Raw genomic sequence first — 5,032 nt, forward strand, 5'->3', positions numbered from 1 at the left:
CAAAATCTAATAATAGTCTTGTGGGGTTCCCTTTGTATATGATTTTTTTTTTCTTGCTGCCTTTAAGATTCTGTCTTTAATTTTTTTACCTTTTGATTATGTCTTGGTGTGCGTCTCTTTGTTGATCTTATTTGAAACTCTCTTTGCTTTCTGTGCCTGGATGAGTTTCCCAGGTTACAGAAGTTTCCTTTTTTTTAATTTTTTGTCTAAATGTTTTTATTTGAAACAAATAGTTGCACCAAGCAAGAGCTTACTTTCCCCACTCCAAATTAACAGAGCACAACAGGGGCAAACATCATTTGGCAGGACAGTTCTAATATGTGAACATCCTTCTTTCTACTTGCTATGATTGGGGTCACTTTATTCATAAGCAGTAATTTTTAGACAAAATATTAACCCCAAAGTACTAATGTCACTTGAAAGGAAGTGGCTTTAATTTCATGTGTGGGGCAGTATTTTCTATAAATGCCAAAATGTGGGAGAAGCACAAACACAACCCATTTTTTAAAAAACTAAATAATTCAAAGTAGAACTTTTCCATACCCCCTCCCTTTCCTGTAATAAAAAATAGTGCTGGGCTCTGACACCCAGATTTGGTCTTTATCCTGGCCATGTACAAAGTGTTCCCCATATGACGTGCATCATTAGGGTTATCAATAACAGTTCGTTCACTCTGAACAAAGTATCTACTCCTTCCTCCTCTTTTTGCCTTCATGCTCATGTTCCTTGGGACGGCTGCTATCTGAGGGTCTTTTAGAGCCACCGTGTTGCTTGGCTTCTTCCAAAAATTTGTCCAGACCGAAAGGATCCTCCTCAAACTGAACTGGTCCTTCTCGGCCTCTTTGTCTATGGTCTGAACCAGAAAACTCCATATCGGGAACAAATCTGTTAGTCTTTATTCTGGCTTCTAGGTCATCTCCACACATGTCCTTGTCCAGATTTTTACTGGGCCTGTAAATATTCTGGGCCATATCTTTTCCACCTCTCCAGGCTTGATCATAAACATTGTAAATTTCATCTTCTCCCCTGCAAAACCACTGTCCATACCCTTGGATTGGTTGAAGAGCTTTTGGTCATACTGAACTTCATTGGAAGTCCGAGGGTTGGGCACACCAAGAGCAATGACTTCACTGATGTCTAGATTTTCATTTCTCTGCAGTTTCAACCTCTTGTCTGGAGCTGCCCTGGAGAGGTTCCAGTCATGCTGTCTCTCTTTTCGCCGGTCATGCTGGATTTCATCCCTCTCACGTGCCTCCCCGTCCTCTTTTTCCACATGGGTTTTGATCCCAGCTCTTCTCTCTCTGGCTTTCTGGGCCATTTCTCTAAGTTTCTCTTCATGTTTTTCCTTTTCTTTTTGAGCAATCTTTCTCCCTACTTTAGCACACATTTCTACCACTTCACAAGCCTTTCGATCAGCAATGTAGAGGGCTTCAGCCAGTTTTGCAAAATTTTCATTGATGTGAACTGTTTGCAGTCCTCTTCCATCGGCAGCCAGACATTTATCTAATGGAATTGTATAACCCTTTGCATTTTTCCAGCTTGAAATACAGGGAGGAATCTTCCACTCTTGCTGCTCCTTCATGGTCATCTTTCGGCTAGGAGAATGCATGACAGGTGCAGGAGGAGAAGGTGGTCCCCGAGGAATTTTCTTATTAATCTTGAACCTTGGAGGCTCCATTGGATCTTTCCGTGTTTCCACCATCCGAATAACTCTCTGTTTAGCGCCAGAGTTGAAAGCCACTCCTTGTTGAGATGATGTGTATCGGATATACTGAGCAGGAGCCAGTTTATCAGCTGCTCGGACTGGCATGGCTGCTGCAACCTTCTGCGATACAGATTTTTCTAAGGCTACCCTTGTCTTTTCTGTTATCTCTTTAATGGCCTCTTCATCAGGTCTTTGAAGGTCTGGGTCATCTGCATTCATGACTTCCTTGGGAACCAGGTCAGTGTACTTGCTATAAATGACCTTGTCTTTTGACTGTCCTTGTCGAGCAATTGCATCATACTTAATTTTTCATTCAGCATCCACCTGAATGGCCAATGCATTTGACATTTTTTTCTTTCGTCCCATATCCAGGGGATACTGGGCCACGTGGATCTCTGGAAAAGCCTCTCCCTCTCCAAAATCCTCTAATAACCGAGGTATCCAGCCTTTCCGGTAACCGTATGGGGGAGGCTGTCTTCAGGAGGAGACCAGTGAGTTCTGTTGTGATCTCTGGGATCGTGCCTTTTCTTCAGCCTCAAGCTGGTCCTGAGACAGCTGAGTAGGTGCAGGTAAAAAGCTGGTGAGTGCCATCTTCTTCCGCTTCTTCAGAAGTTTTCTTTAAATAAGTTTTCTGTCCCTTTATGTCTTCCCTCTCCTGACCCCTTATAATGAGAATATTGGTATGCTTGATGTTTCTCTGGAGATCCCTTGAAGTTTTCTCATTTAACAGCAACTTTTTGTTCTTTTTGGTTTTCTGATTGGGTGATTTCCACTATTCTGTCTTCCAAATTCATTATCCATTCTTCTGTTATCATCTAACCTGCTGTTGATTCCCTCTATTAGACATTAAAAATTTTTTTTTAGTCATTATATTCTTAAGCTCAGATTGGTTCCTCATATTTTCCAAGTCTTTGTTGAAGTTCTCACTGAGTTCCTTCCTTCTCCAGAGATCAGTGATCATCCTTATAGCCACTTCTTTGAACTTTTAATTAAAGGTAAATATTTCATCTCTGTTTAACTGGAAATTTTTTCTGGGTTTTATTTTGTACTTTCATTTGGAACATATTCCTATTTCCTTATTTTGTTTGACTTTTGGTTTCTGTTTCTATTAAGCAGGTGAAACCACTACCTTTCTTGATCTTGGAGCTGGAGCGTCTGTGCTGCTGCTGCTAAGTCACTTCAGTCGTGTCCGACTCTGTGTGACCCCATAGATGGAAGCCCACCAGGCTCCCCCATCCCTGGGGTTCTCCAGGCAAGACCACTGGAGTGGGTTGCTATTTCCTTCTCCAATGCATGAAAATGAAAAGTGAAAGTGAAGTCGCCCAGTCATATCCGACTCTTAGTGACCCCATGGACTGCAGCCCACCAGCCTCCTCCGTCCATGGGATTTTCCAGGCAGGAGTACTGAAGTGGGGTGCTATTGCCTTCTCTGGGAGTGTCTATGAACTGGAAGCAATTTCTGGGGAGGTGCTGCACTGGAAACCACTTTGATGGGGCTGCTGGAATTGGGAGACTCAATGCAGTTTACTGCTACATGCAACCCAGGAGAGTTCCAGCAGTTTCCTGATGGTGCTCAGAAGCTCTAAGGTTAGTAGATGAATTTCCTTACAATATAGTGAAGAGTCTTTTTTAAACTGCTGTTTTCTCACTGTATCCCAACCTGGGTGAATCTGTGCTATACAGCTATGCAAGCTGCTGCATCATGGATACATGTATACCCTTTCTCTCTCTTTCCTGTTTTTATTTGGCCTTTCTCTGTGTGACTTCACTTTCACTTTTCACTTTCATGCATTGGAGAAGGAAATGGCAACCCACTCCAGTGTTCTTGCCTGGAGAATCCCAAGGACAGGGGAACTGGTGGGCTGCCATCTATGGGGTTGCGCAGAGTCGGACACGACTGAAGCGACTTAGCAGCAGCAGCAGCAGCAGCAGCTGTTCAGTCAGCTCTCAGGTCTTCTTCAGGAAGAACGGCTCTATTTGTAGGTGTAGTTTCAGTGTGTCCAGGGGAGAAGGTGAGCTCAAGGTCTTCCTTCACCACTATCTTGGATCACTCTTTCTACAAAGTCTTAGAAGACAAATTAACAATGTATTTCTTATTTCTTAGAAGACAAATTATCAATGTATTAATTAAAAATTTGTAAGGCCTTTATATTTTATACATATACCTTACATATGACAATATGGACATAAAATCTTTCAATCAGTATCATTTTGCTTCTACAAAGTATTATATATCCATAATGACCATAGTTAGAACTAAGGTTCCTATAAATTAACTGAGAATTTATTTATAATGAGAATATGTTAAAACAAAATAAGAAAGTAAAATTTGTATATTTTTTTTATCACATTGATTGAATGGGTAGGGATAACTTACTCCCTCACAATAAACTTCATATTTAAATGTTATCACCAAAGTAGAATGTAATCTAGCATATCTGGTTCATTTTAAGTCATGTTTTAACATATAACTGGATACAAGAATGATAATATATAGTTCTATTTTTTCCTGTGATTCCTATGAAAAATTCAAATATCCCATTAAAAGGAACTTAAGGGCAAGCAAGGTGATTTGAAGGTGTTGGCAGAGGTGGAATAAATAGAGGAAAAACAAAGAAACTTGAAACAGGACTCTCACGATGAGATGGAGATAATTTATTGAAAAGCACTTCCAGTATGATTACAGTGGACTGTGTGGCTAGAAGCTCTATCTCATGGTCATGGATCACATACAAAAATGTTCTCTTTTGGTCTCTTCTTTGGTGGGATTAGAGGAACATTTAAGTGTTTTCTGTATTGTGACCTCTTGTGCTGAGAAGCTGGCAACAATACCATGTTATGTTGCAATCTAGGCCCTCCAGAATTAAAGCAATTACTTACAAAACCCCTTTATTCTCCTATGAAATGTGTTTAAAGACACAAATACTGAAGTTTCTAGGAGAGGTCACATAAGATACATTGTTTCCTTAAGTTTAGTAAAATAAAGTTGAATTTTGATATATACTAGGATGGGCATAGAGAATACTTTGTTATCAGGTGATTTAATGAGAATTGCATATTCAAAAGCAGAGACATTACTTTGCCAACAAAGGTCCCTCTAGTCAAGGCTATGGTTTTTCCTGTGGTCATGTATGGATGTGAGAGTTGGACTGTGAAGAAGGCTGAGCACTGAAGAATTGATGCTTTTGAACTGTGGTGTTGGAGAAGACTCTTGAGAGTCCCTTGGACTGCAAGGGGATCCAACCAGTCCATTCTGAAGGAGATCAGCCCTGGGATTTCTTTGGAAGGAATGATGCTAAATCTGAAACTCCAGTACTTTGGCCACCT

At 40.7% G+C, this 5,032-nt stretch overlaps 1 pseudogene; it reads right to left on the reverse strand.

Moving 5' to 3' along the window:
* Positions 1-563: 563 nt before the first annotated feature.
* LOC102408369 lies at positions 564-2,311 on the reverse strand (annotated as a pseudogene).
* Between the last annotated feature and the right edge of the window lie 2,721 nt (positions 2,312-5,032).

Source organism: Bubalus bubalis, chromosome 12 (assembly GCF_019923935.1).
Source record: "Bubalus bubalis isolate 160015118507 breed Murrah chromosome 12, NDDB_SH_1, whole genome shotgun sequence".
Taxonomy (NCBI): Eukaryota; Metazoa; Chordata; class Mammalia; order Artiodactyla; family Bovidae; genus Bubalus; species Bubalus bubalis.